The sequence below is a fragment of the Protopterus annectens genome, chromosome 5.part0 (genome assembly GCF_019279795.1).
Source record: "Protopterus annectens isolate FY-2018-M chromosome 5.part0, PAN1.0, whole genome shotgun sequence".
Taxonomy (NCBI): domain Eukaryota; kingdom Metazoa; phylum Chordata; order Ceratodontiformes; family Protopteridae; genus Protopterus; species Protopterus annectens.
In genome coordinates, this window is record NC_056735.1 from 1,870,456,590 (window position 1) to 1,870,478,776 (window position 22,187).

Sequence of the window (22,187 nt, forward strand, 5' to 3'; positions counted from 1 at the left end):
CATTAATTTGCAAGAGGACAATATAATCTAAAAGTCTCTATGGAATAAAAGCAAACAAACTCAGATTTTCAGAAATATAGCACTACCACTTAAATCACATGAACTGTATTCAAGAACATCCTAACACATTTTTGTGCTTTCTAGTTACTCAGAAAGATTGCACTAAGTGTACATGTAGTCTGTACTTTGTGGTAACCTTTATGAATCCCTGTTGATATTTAAAGCTACAAGAATATTAGAAAAACTAAAATTAGGGGAAGGAAGAAGGTGTGAGTTATATTTGTCTTGTCTGTTCACAGGGAATGGTGTACATTTAATGCAGGCATTAATGAATCCCAGGGAGTATCTTTACAGATTTAGAACCAGACAATGAAATCCTGGTACAGGATAACTGCAGTGAAACCTGCTTGTTAAGTGTTGCATGCACCATTTTTTTCTGAATTAGAAAATTACTTGAAGATGAAGTCTGAAACTGCGAAACTGAATCATGAGCAACCAGGAGCTCCATGGATCCTACTGAAGTGAGTACATCATTCTACCAAGTAACAAAAAAGCTGCAAGGCCATTTTGCTAAAATTTATTTATTGACATTTGTTCGCCAGGAAAGTCCAACTGGGTCACAAGTGCCAATTTTCAGCTGAGACCAGGGGAGAAACCCTCCATTTAACAGAGAAAATATTTTTTTCAAAGACATTACATAAAAAATTGAAAATTATAGTTTCAAAAATGAACAACAATATGGTAAGGCACAGATATGTAACAAAAATATGTTACAAAGAAAACAATGAGGAAAAACACAAAGTAAAACACTAGATACAGTCTCCTTTTGACCATTCATAGTAGTAATAAGTAAAAGTCATGTTTAGTTTAATTGCAACTATAAAGAGAGAGAAAGATTAGGATAGAGTAGTATAAATGTGACGGAAGTAATAGGAAGAGGTTATATCAAGTGGTAGTGAAGATAGGATAGCCAGGTGAAGATGAAGAAGCGGTGATGAGCAGAGAATCTGTACAGATAGGACTGGAGAAAAATAGAAACTCTGAAGATAAAGCTTATTGCATGACACTAGCGGTGGTGGTGCTGCGGTAGCATTGTTGCCTCACAGTAAAACGCTGTTCGGTTCGATTCTCAGCTAGAGCGTCTTCTGTGTGGAGACATGCGTGAATGGGCGCTCCTTCATTGAAGGTTGTGCATCAGAGCTGGCAACTTGGTACGTAAAAATCTACCTCCAATCATTAGCAGACCAGAGTTCCACTGTGGCGACCCCTAACCGGGAAAAAGCCGAAATACACAACCAAACAAACAAACCAGACTAGATTATACTGATTATCAATGACAAGCGTAAACCCCACTGAAACATTACCTTTGAGGTTTGTCCTCTTGTAAATACAGGATTGTCTTCTGGAAAACGTTCCCGCTAAGAAATAGGTTCATCAGTAAGTAGTAGGCTAGCTGCCCTTGTAGGCCATTTTAATCTTAGCCAGTTTCCTTTTTTTGTGTTTGAATTAACCTATCCCATTTGGTTAGAGACTGGCCTTACCCATCCCATGACTGATAATTATATGTACCTTAAATAATTTGAGGGAACCTATGCATGGGATAAAACACATAGAAATCATAACATAGATATAGATCACATAGATCATAGAAATGATACTACATATATTTGCATGGAGTTTAAGGACATGAGTATGGCAACAATCATTTGTTCATGAAGACCCTCTTGTAGGATATTGAAATAATTTGGAGATTCTCTGACCATTTCCAGTTTGCAGGCATCAGCAAACCTTGTCAGCCACAGACATTCACTTTGTGCTTGTACTTTGGATAAAAGGACTATATGAGTTCTATCAGTGAAACACTTAATGACCCCTCTAATATTACTGTTGCTGCCTAGTTGGGTGAGTTTGCCAATGATGCCTGAGTGGGGGATAGTGTCACATGACTTGGCTAAGTCCAGGTGGTTGTATGCACAGATGTACTCTCATCCAGCTCCTTGGTGACTGCCTCATACATGTCCACCAGGTTTAACAGCCATGACCTCCTTTTCACAAATCCAAGACTTCATAGGGGCAAGTGTTTGTAGATTACATATATCTTTGCTAATAAGGTCCATGATGATTTGCCCCATGGGCTTACAGATATGGCTACTCAGGCTAATAGATCTATAGTTCCTGTGGTCGGTGGATGCACCACCTCTGTGCAAGGGAATAACAGTGGCCATTTTCCAGTCAGCTGGGATGCCTTGTTGGATTCCATGTAAGACGCAGCCTGGGATGTTGGCAGGTCCAATAGATGCTGTGTTTTCCTCCTTAGAGAGGCCATTTACGACCTGCTCTTTAAATATAGAAGGTATGGGACAGGTTTTGGGACATTATGTGGTGCGTGTGGTGGGGACAGGAGAGAGTTATCACAGAACCTGTCGGACAACAGGTTAGCCATGTCTACAGGCTCATTATATGTGGTATGATTAAGTACGAGTTCACCAATGACAGCAATGTCCACCTCTTATTGTAAATCCTGCTAATGGCAGTTGTCCACCAGGCAGGTTTCCTATGCTATGAGGGGCTTATTTTTCTCCTGTCAGGTATAGCCAAGTCTATGCAGTTGTACAGGTGCTTGTATAAAGCATTGGTGTACAGCTTGGCATAATTACCAATTCCATCCGAGGGGGAGGTGCAGTCAAGCAATTTATAACATCCCATATGAGGTTATAATCTGCTTTGTTGAAGTTTATTACTGTGTTTGCTGCAAGGGGGGGGGGGGGTCAGGTGTGATAATTACTTTTAATAAGGCTGATTTGTGGTCATATCTCACTAGGGAGGTCCTCACAGTGGAGGTGCTACAGTGGTCATCCATATTGGTAAGTGGCTGATGCAGTATGTTGGCTCCCCTTGTGGGGATATCATGCCACTGATCCAAGACATTGCAGTTAAGAATGTCAACTAACCTTTGGCCAAGTGAGTTTCAGCACAAGTAATCAACCCAGTTGGTGGGTAGTTAAAGTCAACAAAAATAGCCAGCAACTGTACACTGTGTAATTAATTATTTATTAATACAGAAAACACAAAAGATAACAGACCAGTTTCGGCTAAGGGATTAACCTAGCCTTCATCAGTGTAACAAATACAGAACATCTTGTGATCATATATATAGTATAGCCTTAATTAGTGCTGAAATGTTATTGGTGAGCTCATAAATATTCATTTAAACCTGGGCTGAACAGCCCTCCTAATTTGACAATCCACTTCTTTTCCATAGCATTTAATTGTGTGTGCCATCCAGTTTTGTGGTTCCTATCGCCTATTATCCTGTCTATAATTGTAAAATGAAAGGATACTTTGGTGTGTTGTAGAGCATGTTTGGACAAAGCATTACTCATTCTTTTATGCCTGACATCACAAAGATGTTCAGAAATATGTAACCTAAGGGGTCTGGATGTTTGCCCAATGTACAATGCATGGCAGCTACAGGTAGCCAGGTATATAACCCAGTCTGTACTGCAATTTGCAAAGAACTTGATGTCAAATACCGTGCTACAATTATTATTAGAAAATTTTTTTGTTTTCAAAACTCTGATACAGTTACTGCAATGGCCACAAGGCATGCAGCCAATAATCTTCTCCCCAGAAATGGTAGTCTGAAGTGTCATGATGAGTGGATGGATGCTGATGTTTGAAATGAGACCCCAAGTTTTCCCCTTTCCTGAAAGAAAACTGGCATGTTTCACCTAAATATTGCGACAAAGGATTGTCCGCCAGTATTATATTCCAATGTCTTCTGATCACCTCAATTAACTTATTGGTGTTCCTACCATATGTAGTGGTAAACCATAACTTGTATAAAAAGAGAAACGGCTTCAGGTAAAACCCAGGGCCACAAAACCAGAACTATATATAACCAAAAATACACTGAGGTACCACACAATAGCATCTTTATTACACAAAAAATAAGAACAGTGGTGAGCGCTTTCGCAAAACTAATTGCTTCATCAGACAAGAAAATAAAACACTCCATTGCTTATATACAGATGGAACCATTAACTCAATCACTGATTGACCTATGACATCAGTGATTGAGTCAATGGTTCCATCTGTATATAAGCAATGGAGTGTTTTATTTTCTTGTCTGATGAAGCAATTAGTTTTGCGAAAGCGCTCACCACTGTTCGTATTTTTTGTGTAATAAAGACGCTGTTGTGTGGTACCTCAGTGTATTTTTGGTTATATGTAAACCATAACTTATTGGTTATAGAACATGGTTAAAGTCACCCAAAACTATGTTGTTTTGGTGTATCTTGATAGACACAAATAGATTCAAATAAGCGCAATGGGTGTCCTGATTCATGGAGCTGCTGCTGTAGCTGGCAATGGCTTGATTAGGTGCCCTGCCAGCAGTGAATAGTACCTGCAGTTTCTCCAGGGAATCACACTGTTTAACCAATCTGGATGTGTATCTGTCTCTAATGAATATGTATACACCACCTACATTATCTTGCATACACAGGTCTGAACATATGTAAGGAGGTGTAGCCTGGTATGGTTGCGGTGCTGTCCACAGTCTTGAACCAGGTGTCTGTGATTGTGCAAATGTCTGCATATTACAAGGTGGGGACACCTTCCAGTGAGTGGAGTTTTGTGATGGCATTCCTAGCATGTACCAGCATAACTGTGATGTTGTTTGTAGGTGGCATTTTATCATTGGAAAGATTTCTCTTGAGACAACACTTAAAAGATGCACTATGGGAGGTGTCAACAGCCTTGGCCTGTAGACAAAATCCCAGGGGTGACAGAAGACCATCTCTGGCAAAGCATCAAGGTCTGTTGAGCAAGTCATCCCAGGCTGACATGTAGTGAATTCCCTTACAATGACACCACACGCTAAGGCAATTATTTAATTCAATCATTTTCCATGTGTATTGAGACATCATCCTAAGTGTAGGTCAAATGCAGCTGAAGGCCATGAGCATACCTGCCAGAGACACAGAATCCGTACGCTCAATCATGTCTCTGCACACAGTCCAGAGAGGTATGTCTCAAGTTGTACACACCAACAGGAACTATGACATAGTCATGACAGTACCTGATGTTGACAGACTTGCGTGCATGTGTGGTATGGCATATCCTGGCACCTCACAGACAGCTGACTGTGACCTTTTCCTTAGGTAGCCTGGTAAGAGGGACATGAATGTGTCTCATGATGTAATTACCTATGAGTAATAGATTTTATTTTGTGTTTTGCCTTAAGTATCTGACCAGTGAGACAGTGGTGCATGAGCTATTATGTGTACTGTGTTCTGCAGAGGTATGATTATGTGTAGTGAGCTTGCATTTGGGTTTCTGAAGTGGCTGATGTTTGCATGTGTGTCTGGTAAGGCACTCCACACATGTGTAGGTATGTGTGATGTGGGTTTGGGTGGAGTAGGAGGGGAGGTGTGAAAGTTGGCAAACTGCTCATTGTCATATGTACTGAGTGGTGTGTGAGATAGCATGGATTCAAGGGTTTTTAATATAGTCACATCTCTCACACATTGTGTTTGTGTGGTGTAGGAGCAGAGGGGTGGGGACACTTTCCACATCTCATCAGCAGACATTGATAATGCCATTAGCAATACAGTCTTGTGTGTACATCATAGCAGGCCATCGTTAGGCAGTGGCCTGACAGATGCTGAAATGTAACATGCATACTTCTCACCTGTTTTTTGGCTCATACTTTTGGTCTGTTCCTCATAAAAGTTGTGGTTTTCTGGCAAATTACTGGGATGATCCGAGGATTAAGGTCACTAAATAATTACATTTGAGTTTCAAATCCTTCAGAAAATGTAAGTTAAAACAATCAACTTTGTAAGAGCAATATTTAAAATATGTCCCTATTTTTGGGTCTTTGCCCAGATTTCTTACACTAAGAGGTTGAGAGGTATGGTAACATGTTATCACCTTTATTTTCTTCTCTGAAGGTACAGCACCTGACAGTGTGACATAACACAGTTGCTTGAGTACAGTGCTTTGCCAGGCATGTGGCTCTTACATTAACCATAATCCTGTTATTAGCATACCTACAAATGTGACAATGTACAACTGCAGAAGAGTTAGGGTCATGCTGCTATACCCTTGAGGTTGACAATGTACAACTGCAGAAGAGTTAGGGTCATGCTGCTACACCCTTGAGGCTGACAGCCTCAAACACACTCTATGTTGTCACTCCTTGCAGTTAAGATGTGGATGTCTGTGCATGCACAAAAATACTTGTTAAACTTTGCAGTCATTACTTTGGCCTTGCAAGTCTACAGTGCCTATCAAGAAACCAGACAGGAAATTGGATGTTGTGTAACATATGAGAACACAGAAATGTGTCAGTAACATAAATGTACAGTATGAAATACCTAGGACATGTGGGAGGGAGAAACACTTTGGCCAAAGGGGGCCACTCCTCTGCAGTAGGCCTCATATCCATGCCCTGCAGACATCCACCATTATGCTGTTGAAGGGCAGGCTGCATGATTTGCTGTGAAATTGTCACCTAACATGGATCACTTCTGCAGTGGAGGTTGTTCTAGCAACCATGGATGTCTATGTCACCTGACATTGAACATTATATTGTGATGCTGCAGCAATGCTCATAATCACCATCTAGTTAGTACCCTAGTCAAATCCTAACAACCTCTGAACACAAGGCATAATACATGCAGAACTCAACCAGAGCAACCTACCTGGAAAAGGGTACGTCAAGCCTACAGATCCTTACATAATGTGGGACAGTTGTGTGGATGAGCAAACAGGCTGTGGCCTGCTTCTCATCATGAGCTTGGTACTAATGTTTTGCTACTGGTGAGAGAAAAAGTATAGGAGCACAGTATCCCAGGAGAAAGTGGCTGTGAGACCAGCAGTAGTAGCCAGGAACCAACAATTCAGTGAACTCCCCTCTTTTCAGCATTCTTCACAAGGTAATTGTTGCATTTTTAGTACTCACTGCTTGATTAGTGAGTAACTGCAGAATAGCTGTGTAAATACTCTCTCCTTACCTTCACAAGGTGTATTAAAAACTGCTAAACAACTCCAAAGAAAAGTAAAAATGAAAAAGCAGTAAACCAAAGACCAGGAAGGAACTGGACCACAAAACTTCTAAAGCTTTCGTTGGTTTAATTTTTATTTTTTTATTTATTATTTGTTGACCGGGAAAGTCCGACTAGGTTCCACAGAGCCTGTTTTCAGCAGAGGCCTGGGGAGAAATGCTCCAGATGCATGTCTTTGGAATGAGGGAGGAAACCAGAGTACCCGGAGAAAACCCATGCGAACACAGGGAGAACATGCAAACTCCACACAGAAGGCACCCCAGCCGAGAATCGAACCAGAGAACCTCTTGCTGTGAGGCGACAACATTAACCGCTGCACCACTGTGCCACCTACACTAAAGCACTACGAACTTCAGAATAAATACAAAAACCTGAAACCACCTTTTAAATACTTGTCACGTGCAAAAACTCATCTAATGACAAAATGCTTCAAATAAATATAGCCACTGTGATGTCATGAAAATTTAAAAATGCACTACAAAATTGTTTTTACATTGCATATGTATAAAAACATATATATATATATATATATATATATATATATATATATATATATATATATAATTATAGTCAACAATAACAAACTACTACACACAGTGTTACATCAAATAAAGCCCATTTTGTGAACAACTTGCCTCACTACATCAAAGCCTTTGTAACTGAAGAAAACACTTGATGTTAATAGTTTAATTTAGTCCTGGAGGGTAGTCTCCTCTTAAAGCTGCCATTTAGTTTCCCTACATTCTTATAAGGCTTTAAAATTACCGACCAAAGGACCACAAACTACTTTGTCTAAAACAAAGAATGTAAATTTCTTAAAATTGTTGCATAATAAAACATGTTGTGCCAGTGCATTATTCCTGTCTTTGTTTCTCACTGCCAACACATGTTCATAAATCCTTCTACTTAGTGACCTGATGGTCTTGCCAGCATAAAAACTGGTACAAGAATTGCATACTGGGAGATAAACAATGCCCACAGAATCACATGTAAACCTGTCCTTTGTCCAAATAATGTTCTTAAAATGTTTCAACTCAACAGACCATGAATTGGCTATGTATCTACATTGCCTGCAATGACCACAAGCAAAAGTCACAACAGGGTCATTTACCCCATTGTGTGATGTCTTAGAAGTACTTTCAAGTATACTTCCTATGTTACATACATTTTTATAAGTGACCCAGGACTTTCACCAATTCAGAATGTTCAAGCAACACCTTCCAATTTTCCTTAATAACATGTCTAATAATGTCCATTCCATCTGAAATGGGCAATGGGAAGACAAGCTCAAAACACCTTGTTGTTTTGATTCACCCTACTTGCTACACTGAAATTGTCTCTCAAAATGGGGCTAGCTAAACTATCTCTGAGAGTTATAACTTCTGCAACAACATTATGCAAACAAAACAAATCATATCCCCTGGCTGAAAAAAATCCAGTCAGTTTGTTAACCTCACCATCAAAAACAGAATCTTCACTGGTCAAACGACTCAACTTATAAGTTGTCCCTTTTCACCCCCAACATATGAAAAGAGGGGCTGTCAACTGTCCCTGTACAGGTACTGATCCCTTGCCACAAAAAAAAAAAAAAAAAATCATCATCAATGTAACACCCGTAAAATAAAATGTTCTTAGCCAAAGGATGTGCCACAAGAAATTTTCATCTCTCACATAGCCATAACTAGATTAGCAAAAAAAGAGGGAGCCACTCTAGAACCCATGGCCACACCAGAAATTTGCTGAAAAATACTAATTCCAAACAAAAAAATTACTTTCCAAAATCATCAAGGCACACAGTGTTGATCTTAACACCGTCAAAGTCAGTATAACCAGTCAAATATTCCCTAAATAAATCAATTCCAACTTCTTGATCTATACTTGTATAAATGGAAGTGATATCAAGTGTTACAAAAAATATAGTTGACATATCAAAATTTTCCAAATTAAATTCATGTAACAACTCTAATAGATGCCATGAATCTTTTAAATAAAACCTTGAACTTTGAACAATAGGGTTTAAATTTTTATCTAACCAAATAGAAATTGGTTCAGCCTTATATGCTGCTGACACTATGGGTCTAAGGGGGGTGCATCTGCATTTGTGGACTTTAGGAATACCAAAGAGAACTGCTAACTTTGGATGTTCAACCTGTAAGAACATGTATACTGAGTGTCCAATATTACCTTGACAAAATAAATTAAATAATAAAGTGTCAATATGCTTGAAACACAATAAAACTTCATACTGACCTGTTTGTAGTTTCTACGGTCACTCAAAAGTTGCAGCATAGCATTTTCATAGTCCACAGTATGCATAATGACTAGGGCCCCACCCTTATCTGCCTTCATTACTCTCAGATTCTTGTTGGCAGCCAAGTCAGTTAATGCTTTCCTCTCTCCCTGAGTAAGATTAGTAGATGGTCCCACAGTACTGATAATGTCCCTGAAATGCTGTTCACATAGTATACCAAAAACTTGTAAGGAAGAGCATAAGGCAGGATTATAAGTACTTCTACATTTGCATACGTTGTTCTGTGGGTAAAACAGAAGTAGACAAATCATCAGAAATGAACTTCAAATTCAACTTTAAGTATAAATTAAAATCTACAAATAAATTTACTACATTCACTTTGTTGGAAGGAATAAATGTACATTGTAACACCTTATAGATGTCATCATCTGTTAAGTTATCAGGCAAATTTAAATGTCTATACAAAAAATTATTTTTTTGTTGTTTCTGTTCCTGTTGTTCCCTTTCTTCCCTTGTTCTTTCTTGTGTGTGGCCTGAACTTCTTTCGACCACCTCAGGGTTCTCTGCACCCCTGATTTGTCCAGTAAAAAAGGTCAAAGGTCCATTTATTGTGGACACAGCAGCACCAACATTGGGAAAATTATCAACAACATTCTAGCATCACACTGACTAGAAACAGAAGTAGAAGCAACTGCCTCTGTAAGACCATTAGTACTATCAAATGCACCAGTTGATTTCACAGTTTGTACTGATGTTAAAAGTTTAGGTAAAGGATAGGCAGTCTTGACTTTATAGGCAGCCAAGTCTCTCTTCAATTTTCTTTGTTTCCTATTAATAATGGTCACCCTCTGCCTATCTACTTTGATGAAAATACCTTCATATAAAGTAGAAAAGCATTGGAAACATTCGGACCCCTAACTTTCATGTCCAGAGTTTCCATGTCAGTTTTTAAGTTAGTAATATTACATTTATAATGGGTGACCAGCATTTTCATCAGGGTGACACCAGTACCATTAAAAGTTCAGTCAATTGCTGGTACAGTGTCCCCTTGTTGAACACAGTTAGGAAATTTAAATAATCTTAAGCCACGAGGTACACAGCAGAGTCTTACACATTCTTCTAACTGCAAAGAAATAATTTTTAAGGAAAGTTTTTCTATAGAAAATATGTCATTTTTGCAAATGTCAAACTCATCTGAGCAGCTACTTTCAATAGTGGCACTTACTTGTATATCATGACTGTTCACTTACTTGTATATCATGACTGTCCAATTTGAATGTGTTTTCAGATTCACTAACATGAGAAAACACATCTTTATGTGAAATCAGCTACTTTCAATAGTGGCACTTGTATTTCATGAATGTCCAATTTGAAGGGGTTTTCAAACTCACTAACATGAGAAATGACATCTTTATGTGAAATTGTGCTAGCTGCAATTTGAAGGGGTTTTCAAACTTACTAAAAACATGAGAAACCACATCTTTTTGTGAAATTGTGCTAGCTGAAGTCCCACCAGCACCACTAGGATGAGAAACACCATCACTGGATCCACAGAATGAAGAAACACCTTCATCTTTGTATCCCCAGCCAACTGACTGAGGGATTGTTGTACGGCAGTCAGCACACTACTAGCAATACTGCTCTGTAGCTTAACTCCTCCTCCTTGGTTACCTTGACAATGAGAAAAGGCTTCATGGATAGCAGCAATAATGTTGTCCATGAATGATTCATTAGACACAAGGGATTTGTCTAACACTGAATGGATTAAGTTCAATAAACAGTCCTTTGTAAGCCCACTTTCTGCTATAATGCTACCCAGATGCCTCCAAATTCAACCAAAAACTGCTAAACAAAGAACAAAGTAAAAATGAAACAGCAGCAAACCAAAGACCAGGAAGGAACCAGACCACAAAACTTATAAGCTTTTATTCGTATAATAAGACACCATGAACTTCATCAGAATAAATACAAAAACTTGAAACCACCATTTAAATACTTGTCATGTGCAAAAAATCATCCGATGACAAAATGCTTCAAATAAATTATTTAAATAATCACTGTGATGTCATGAAAATTTAAAAATACACTACAAATTTTTTTAACATTGCATATGTATAAAAACATGAAAATGTGTGTATATATATATATATATATATATATATATATATATATATAGTGCTGCTGCGGTAGCATTGTTGCCTCACAGTAAGACGCTGTTCCGGTTCGATTCTCAGCTAGAGCTTCTTCTGCATGGAGACATGTGTGAATGGGTGTACCTATGTTGAAGGTTGTGCGTCAGGCCTGGCAAGCCGGTATGTAAAAATCAACTGCCAATCATTAGAGGACCAGAGTTCCGCTGTGGTGACCCCTAACCGGGAAAAGCCGAAAGACACAAACAAACAATAACAAACTACCACACAATGTTTCATCAAATAAAGCCCATTTTGTGAGCAGCTTGGCTCACTACATCAAAGCCTTTGTAACTGAAAAAAACACTTGATGGCAATAGTTTTCATTTAGTCCTGGAGGGTAGTCTGCTCTTAAAGCTGCCATTTAGTTTCCCTACATTCTAACAAGGCTTTAAAATTACCAACCAAAGGACCACAAACTACTTTGTCTAAAACAAAGAATGTAAATTTCTTAAAATTGTTACATAATAAAACATGTTGTGCCAGTGCATTATTCCTGTCTTTGTTTCTCACTGTCAACACATGTTCATAAATCCTTCTACTTAGTGACCTGATGGTCTTGCCAGCATAAAAACTGGTACAAGAATTATATACTGGGAGATAAACAATGCCCACAGAATCACATGTAAACCTGTCCTTTGCCCAAATAATGTTCTTAAAATGTTTCAACTCAACAGACCATGAATTGGCTATGTATCTACATTGCCTGCAATGACCACAAGCAAAAGTCCCAATAGGGTCATTTACCCCATTGTGTGATGTCTTAGAAGTACTTTCAAGTATACTTCTTATGTTACATACCTTTTTATAAGTGAACAAAGGTTCATTACCCAGGACTTTCACCAATTCAGAATGTCCAAGCAACACCTTCCAATTTTCCTTAATAACACGCCTAATAATGTTCATTCCATCTGAAATGTGCAATAGGAAGGCAATCTCAAACACCTTGTTGTTTTGATTCACCCTACTTGCTACACTGAAATTGCCTCTCAAAATGGGGCTAGCTAAACTGTCTCTGAGAGTTATAACTTCAGCAACAATGTTATGTAACCAAACAAATCATATCCCCGGCTGTAAAAAACCCTGATGGAACTAACTGCGATACCGAGTTGCACACAGGACAACTAACACGCAGTGACAAGCACTGTCCCCAGAAGTCACAGTAGTCTGATATTTAAACCATGAAAACAATTATGGAAAAGATCAATACAAATGTAGTGCACCTACAGACACTGGACCAAACCCAGTTTGGTGTTGTCAAGGGCAGATCATGCCTACCCTAACCAGTGTACCTCATTGAGTGGTAAACAATGCAATGGATAAGGGAAAAATAACCCACTCCACCAACCATGGTCTGGCAAGGCATTTGACACTATTAGGCCATCGCAAGTCCTTCCTGGGACTACCCCTTCTAAACATTTCCTTCTCTGCAGTCATGGCCACCGTCAGTGGCCTTTGACTGACTACATTTGCAGATGATTGCAAATCAGGAGCTGTCATTGAATCCCACACTGACTCAACAGTTATCCAGAATGGGCTGACACACACATTCAGTTGTTTGCCAGAGCCATGGACTAATGGCTCAATACTATCCTTTGGGAAGTCATCCACCTGTGGTAAATATTGTATTTTCCATACACCTTCAGCAGCTGAACTAGTAGTCAGGGACTTATGGACACAGAGAGTGATCTAGCCTTTGACTGACATTCAATTTTGCACAACCTAAACATTGCCCACAGAATCACATGTAAACCTGTCCTTTGCCCAAATAACGTTCTTAAAATGTTTCAACTCAACAGACCCTGAATTGGCTATGTATCTACATTGCCTGCAATGACCACAAGCAAAAGTCCCAACAGGGTCATTTACCCCATTGCTACACTGAAATTGCTTCTCAAAATGGGGCTAGCTAAACTGTCTCTGAGAGTTATAACTTCAGGGGTAGGGTGAATCAAAACAACAAGGTGTTTGAGATTTCCTTCCCATTGCACCTTTCAGATGGAATGAACATTATTAGGCGTGCAAGAAAGGTATGGCATGTAAATCCCAGAAAGTCACTGTTCAACTCTATTTTGCCTTCATTACACCTATCATTGAGTGCAATGCCACCTTTGGTATGTAACTGCACAGGCATACCTGTCTCTCCAGGATGTCCTATTTATATCACATCAAGGTGTAGGTGTATAGAATAGGTCATTCTCGTGATAGTCCTTTCTTGGATCCACAGAGGTTCCACAGTAAACCAATACACAGTGTACATAACATGTCCTATGTAGACCACATCAAGGTCGTCACTGTGTATTCTATCTCCTACATGCTTTGGAGGGGGGTGTATGGCTGCTATACAGTGAGATATCAGATCTCACTGTATACCTCCTGCACATCCAAGAAAGGACTAGCATGAGAATTACCTATTCTATACACCTACACCTTGATGTGATATAAATAGGACATGCCTGAGAGACAGGTATGTCACTCAAAGACTACACCCTATATCTAACAGGCTCGCATCCATGTGAGGCACAGTTCTGCCCTAACATATGTTGTGTGCAAGTTACACAATGGAATGCGGAACAATGCAATCATAGGTGGTTTAGGACAAATGTCTGTAATGGACACAGAGAAACTGTATATGGTTCCTATCCCACACCCCAGCTTGTAGATGTCTCAGCTCCCAAAACTCTGTTACACTTATCAAGGGTATTTGATCTTGTCAGTGATTAGGGATGCATGGCTGAAAGAAGCCATTGTTCTTGTCAGCATATTATACACATATGAGCCCTATGAAGCCATGCAGCTATACTGCTTTACCTTTCTGAAGACATTTTTCTTCTGTGCTGACATTCCATCCTGTGCTCTGATGTTTATAGGTTTATTGTAGCTGTGTACCCATAGGTGTGTCATACACAGTCCTGAAACCGAAACATAAACAGTTCCAAGAGACACCTTTCATTTTGTAAGTATACAGTCATTACAACAGCATCCAATGTAATGTAGACAAAATAATGTGGTTTACTCATTACAAATGGCAGCATAAAATATCTGTAAGTTACCGGTACAAGTAGCATGTCAAGTGCAACAATGGATGAAACAAATACCTATTAATTTAGATAGTCACCCTGTGCATCAAACACATGGCTCCATTTCCCCTGCAATGATGAGAAGGATGACAGAGATGTGGCACAGGTATCATCACTTGTACAGGGTGCTGTTTTGGGGTGCAGGAGGACTAAGCTGACCCAATAGGTTGGCAAGTGTGTGGTGAGTTAGGAAGGGAAGCAATTAAGATGGAGCATATAAATGCTGCGTGTGTGTCTATAGGTGACCTGAATGTGAGTGATGTGTGAGTGTCTGCATGAACACAGTCAAGCTCAGTGCTAGCCCTACATCTCTGTATGTTGGACAGCTTTGAACTGTACATGGTAGAACTGACAGTTCATCATCTCTGCACCCTGCCATGAGAACTGGCTCTGCCAGGAGTTGCACTGGCACCTCCATGCCCAAGGTCAGATGCTGTGCTACTACCTTAGGATGACTGCCGTCTGCTGGGACTGTGTCTTCCACGGGAATGCCCAAGACCATGAGCACATGGTCTGCCACATCTTGGTGTGGACAGCACACTCTCCTCTGGAGCGCTGAATGTACTTCCACTATTGGAACATGATTGTGCATGGTCAAATGGACTCTTAGCAGATGTAGTTGCTGAACTATGTTCACAAGTCCAATGCTCAACTCCAGCCAGACATTCCATTACAGATAGTGTGCGCTCCAAGACAGATAGTGTGTGATCTGTCTCAGACCAACATATTTCCTCTGTGTCAGTCAACCAATTCAAGGTATCAGCAACACGGTGGAGGCAGTCATAGATGTCAGACTGTGCTGCATCCATAACTCTGAGCCTTCAACTGGAGTTTCTTTCAGAATGTGCCTGTGCCTCCATGGTGGCCCTAAAAATATGCTGAGTGACACGTGATGAGACACCTGCAACAGGTGGTGGAAGGACAGCAGGCCTCCTACAAGCTTAAATGTGCTTAATGTAGGAAACATTGCACGTACTGTGTTTGGCTCAAAACACGTGTACTTTTTAACTGGCTGTGTAGTTTGGCAGGTTAGTGCACTGTTGTTCAGATGCATTGGTCCTGGGTTTGAAATAGGACATGGGTGTAATTTTTCAATGTAATTATTATGTTTTCATCTAAATATATCAATGTAGTGCTATTAAGCATAGTGCAAAAAATCTTTAAAGAAAAGAAAAATGGGGAGATAGGACAGTGGTGAAATGGGGTGCAAGTAGGGGGAAAACACAGGGAAAGGCAGGTACGTATATCCAGGAAGGGTGTAAGAAAGAACAATATATATCCATTTCTTGTACAGCACAACTGTGTACTTTAGAAGATCATTTAGCTGGATTTGGACTGTCACCCCCAGAGAGAGGAGTGAGGACAACGTAAGTGCATTGTCAAGTCAATTGGACCAAATTAAGTGTGTCCATTGGACACTTGTATGAAAGTGACCATTTTTTTTTTAAGGTGAGAGTGGAATGCTGGGGAAGGTAAGTTGGGAAGGTAAGGACGTTTCTGCAGACAGACAAGACAGCAGACAGGGTTGGTGTGTGACACAAGAGGGGAGATGAACACAATGGTTGGGGAGGGTGTTGTGAAATCCCAGTCTTATGGATGTCAGACACGTAGCAGTGTGACTCAAGTCCTCACCCATGGGACTTTCAGCACTGTACCTTCACTGCTCCTGTGGAGAAAGTGATTCACACCGGCACCCAGGGCAAGGCTGCCCTACCAGGATGGACAGCATGCTCTCCATGTGGCATAGGTGTGCACTGAGAGTTCAGCGCAGCAAGCCACATACCATGCCTGGCAGTTCCTGATGGGTGAAATAATCACCCCTCCCCTTCCACTCCCAGAGGGGGGCCACCCCCAGCCTGTGGGTCAGAACTACCTGATGTCCCAGGTAGTGCAGGGACAGCAGAGGGGAGTGCGGAGGCCCAGACATGCTGGACCCTGGTGCCTCGGCTGGGGGAGCCAAGGTAGGTGGATCATCTGGAACTGGCCTACCTTGTCACACTGTAGTAAATTAAATATAAACATAAGGTAAAAATAAACATAACCAAACAAATGTTAATATTAACATAACAGAAGATAACAATGATTAATCAAAAGAAATATAAAGGAATGTAATGAGGAACACAACAATAAATAACATAGATGAAAGTATTTTAACAGCAAAGCAAAATGAAATTATACATAAGGCCAACATAAGAAGTAGTTACAAATAATATATTAATATCAAATAATAATAATAAATATAATTAATAAATTAAAGAAGAGAAGTGGTGGGGTGAACGAGAAATAAACAAACGTTAGTAACTTTGCAGGTAATATAACTACACAGGCTACTACTACATACTTCTACATATCTAACATTTCAGTTGTGAGTACAGTGACTGCAAATATTGTATAGATGATGTTGCAAATACATATCTCTCAACCTGTTAGCATGGGAAATTATGGGCTAAGCCCTACAACATGGTGGTACAAAGGCACAACTACAGAGAACATTTTTACACAGTGTGCTCATACATTAGTAGCAGGGTGTTCTGATAATGGACTTGCCAGTAAATTGCATTCCAAGTGATGTCATATATCTGCAAATCAAGGACCAGACATATGGGGCAATACTCATTACATTCTGCAAATATTGTGGTGGTTGATAGGTATGTTTGTGTAGTTATTACACTAGACAGCTGGTCATTTCTCAGTTGCCTGCCATAGGATTAGAACCCAGAATCAGTGACTACAGGAATAATGTGCACTTTATTTGGATATAACGAATTATCAAAGCACCATCTCCTTTAAAACATTTATTGTAACATGCTATGTGAAATCATACATTTACAGACATGCATTGCTGTGTGTGCTATCAGACTGGATCCCACAAATAGTGACCAGAAGAATAATGAGCACTTTATTTGAAAACATTAGTTATCAAAGCACCACCTCCTTTCACACTTTGTATTGCTTCATGTCAATTAAAATCTGGCATTTCCACACATGTATGGCCATCTAGGACTTCTTTTATATTACCTGTATAACCTGTTCAGTTACTGAGTGCTATCTACAGCATATTTCAGGAAAACTTATCAGAACTGAAGCTTGACTCTTAATCTGGTTATTGCACTACATTTATATCTGCCATTTCTTGGTGCATTACTTTTCATTCACATGTGGCAGTTGACTGGTGTTGGATTAGAACACACATGCAATGAATACAAGTATAATGAACATTTTTTTGAAAACATTACTTCTCAAAACACTATCTCCTTTTAAACTTTATTGATAATGTTGCTGCAAATCTGGTATTTGGACATATGGATAGATGTCCAGGCCTTCAGTTAACTTACCCATACACCCTGTTCATTTACTGAGTATAATCTACAGTATATTTCAGACAAGATGATCAGAGTACAGGCATGACCCTTAATGTGGTGTTTGAACCACATTTATTTCTGCTATTTACTGGTGCGGTGCTGCGGTAGCATTGTCGCCTCACAGTAAGACGTTGTCCTATTTGATTCTTAGCTAAAGCGTCTTCTGTGTGGAGACATGCGTGAATGGGCGTACCTTTGTTGAAGGTTGTGCATCAGGGCTGGCAACTCGGTATGTAAAAATCTACTGCCTATAAATAGTGGACTGGAGTTCTGCTGTGGCAACCCCTAACCAGGAAAAGCCGAAAGATACAACAACCGGTGCATTTTGTATTCATGCACATGTAACAGTTGACTGGTGTCAGATTAGAACACAGAATCAGTGAATACAAGAATAGTGAGCACTTTATTTGAAAACATTAGTTATGAAAGCACCATCACATTTTAAAACGTATTGATTAATGTTTTTTCAACAATGGCATGTAGACCAGGGATAGCAGTGTAAGACTTCTGTTACCTTACCCATATACCCTGTTCATTTACTGAGTGTTACCTACAGCATATTTCAGGCAATGAGCAGACCAGAACAGTGACACTTAACATGGGTAGACCACAACATTAAGTGATGTTTGGAAGCTATGCTACACAGTACTGCATGCTTACTTGCTTTAACTTGCTTACCATTTCAGATAGGCATTGACACATTAATAAAGATGTAAAATGTCCCAGTATGTCATACCTGACTGCTAAGACTGCAAATTCTGTAGTTACTTTATTGTATAATTATGGTATGCATTAACTTATTACGTTGATGTTTCCCTTATTACCACACTCTCGCCTCATCCTGGCCAAGTGCCCTGTATGGTACTGGATGTTGTGAGCCCTCTCTTCTGCAGCTGTGGTAAGAGAAGCAAACCATTATGCATACCAGTTTTGCACAGATTTAGCTTATATATTTCTAAATTAGTGGCAAACATACTTACATATCTGTGGGGTGTGCCCATCCCTAGCCTCTTGGACCCAGGTGTCCAAGGTTCCCCTTTTCCTACACATCAGGTCATCATAGTGGTGATGACACTGCTCACCAGTGTGGGGAGACCAGTAGCACTGGTACGTTCCCTGGCTAAATGATCCCAGGCCTCAGACTTGCACTCTGAGTGCTGGAAGCCACCCTGCAGCAGCTGGGGTTCATAGTTCTTAACCAGGACATCAACAAAAATCTTGTCTCCTGCACTGCCCACTTTTGCGCAGAAAAGCACACTTCTTCACCAACAGCACCAGGCATACCTATAGTTAAGTTAAGACTCCAAGAAGTGATGTGAAATTCCCACCTATTGGCTTTTAAATAGGCTGCATTTCCACCCTTCCACATCATGCTGTAACTTTCAAATAAGTTAGCATCACACAAACTCCCACAAACCATATTTAAGCAAAGCTTAGCAATACACAAACAGGAGAGTGTTGGCCATGTTTAAGCACTAATTAGCATCCCGCAGCTTTTCTAAATGTAACAATTTTTTAATCTTAATCTAAAACAATGTTTCAGTCACCTGACACATTTTAACAGGAATATATGTAAAAAAAAGTATAAATGCTTAGTACTCAAACTTGGTACCTACTACACTATAGGTCACGACTCAACCTATTTAGCCATTGGGATAGTGATGGGAAATGGTATATCTTCACCTATACTACAAGGTGACTGTAAGCATAGCACAAATTTACTGCCCAAGTTTATGTGCTGCTAAGCACCGCAGAACAGCAACAACTGAATACATCCGGTTTCTATTTTTAGATGTCTGGTGCATGTCTGTTATATATATATATATATATATATATATATATATATATATATATATATATATATATATGTGTATCATAGGATCATAGGAGGTTACTAGGCTATTGGCCCTGAGGCCTTATAAGTCTAGCCAAGTTTTTCCCATGTTTAGACAAATCAGCACCTGATGGCCCTGTCCAGCAGGGACATGGGTGGAATCCTAGGGGTATATTTTCTGTTTCCCATCCAGTTATCCAGGTTGCACTTAAAAAGGACTTGATGTGGAGAGGGAGTCTATTCCATAGATGGAGGAGTCATTGGGACACAAATCTGTCCTGCCAACAAGTCTTGTTGATGCCACATACCAGATTGAGGCCACACATATGGGTTACGTGAGTGGAGCTTGACTTGCGGATATGCAGCAGTCCCATCAAGGTGGGGTCCGTGATCACCTTGTATGCCAGACAGAGGTCACCTCTGAGGGGTCTGTATGAAACTGAGTAGAGGAGTAGGGCTTTTAGCCTATCTGTGTATGGTAGATGTTTGAGGCCCTGGATTCTCCTGGTGAGGAACCTCTGTGGTCTCTCCAGCTGATGCATGTGCTTTGCGAGGTACATGACAAAAGGTGCATTGTACTCAATAATGGGCCTTATAAGGGAGGAATACAGGGATGTTATGACCCCCTTGTCCCTGGATGAGATACCCTTACTTATGAGTTGGGCCAAGTAGAAGGCTTTCTATACAACGGAAGCAACATGGTGGTCAAAAGTCAGGTTGTTACCAACCTGGATTCCCAAATCCCTCATGACTGACTGAGTGCTTAGGATGTTGTTAGTAATGTAGTAATTTGTGGGGACATCACTCTCCTCAAAGGGGATGATGATGCATTTTTTGGTATTCAGGTTGAGACCATGTTTCTGGCACCAGTCATTTGCCTGAGTGAGACCCTCTTGGAGGATGTCCATGTCACTAGCGGAATTGATGACAGCACCCAGCTTGCAGCCATCTGCAAACTAGGTCAGCCATAGCCCACTGGTTTTGGCCTGCAACTCAGAAAAATATATCCCAAATAACAGAGGCTCCAAGAACGAACCTAGGGGTATGCCACTTGTTACAGGTCTACTGCTTGAGTTGGCTTCCCCTATTTTGACTACATGGGTTCTATCAGAGAGCCAGTGCGCTACTTATCTGGTAACATATGGATTGATGCCTAGTTGAGAGAATTTATCTATTATGCCCGAGTGGGGAATAATGCCAAAGTCTTTGGCCAGGTCAAGGTAGGTGGTGTGCACCATCTTCACCTCATCGATGGCTTTGTTGACTGTCTCAAAGAAGTCAACCAAATTAAGCAGATATGACCTCCCCTTGACAAAGCCAAACTGTGTGGGATCAAGTGTTTGGAGGCTGCCAATGTCCTTTATAATGAGGTCCATGATAATCCATTCTATGGCCTTGCAGATCAGGCTAGTTAGGTTGATGGGTCTATAATTTCCCAGATCAGTAGATGCTACACCTTTGTGTAAAGGGATGACAGTGGCTGTCCTCCACTCAGCTGGGATGAAGCCAGTACTCAGACTTTAGTTGAATAGGGTGCCTAATAGTGCTGCAAGTTCCTGCATGAGTTCACGTAGGATGCAGCCTGGGATGTTATTGGGTCCCATGGAGGCTGTATTTTTTACCTTTGAGAGAGCAGTGGTGACCTGTTCCATAGCTATAAGGGGAAGGGGACATGTACTGGAGATGTCCTGATTTACTGAGGGGGGTGACAGCAGGGTAAAGTTTTTTGCTGAATCTGTCAGCCAGAAAGTTTGCTATATCTATGGCATTTGTATATGTGGTGTCCTTGACCACCAGTTCTGAACAGTTCTGGGTGCTTCCTTTGAGGTTGCGGACATATGTGAAGAAGACCTTATGATTTATTCTAGTAGATGTGGCCAATTTGGACTCAAAGTTTGCTTTGGAGGATTTCACTAGTGCTCTTATTTGCTTGTTTAGGCTAAGGAGACATTGCTTCCAATTGGGCATCTGTTCCTTCCTGGTCTTGGACAGCAATTTTTTCCTTTTGTTATAGAGTTTATTTATTGCAGATGTCCACCAGACAGGTTTACTCTTCCTTACTGAGGATGATTTAGTCCTGTCAGGTATTCCTGATTCCATGCATCTGTATAAATGCTCGTATAGTGCTTTGGTGTAGTTTTGGATATTGGTGCCAGTTCCTACAGAGGGGGAGGGGGCTGTGAAGCTGTTCATACCATCCCTCAAGAGCTGTAATCAGCTTTGGAGATGTTTTTATGTTTGATCCTAGCTAGGGGGGATGGGGAGATGGTGACTTCAAAAGTAACCACTTTGTGGTCAAATCTTACCAGGGAGGATGATACTATAGGGATGCTGCAGTGGTTACTCATGTTGGTTAATACCAAGTCCAAGATTTTATCACCCCTTGTGGGGGTATCAA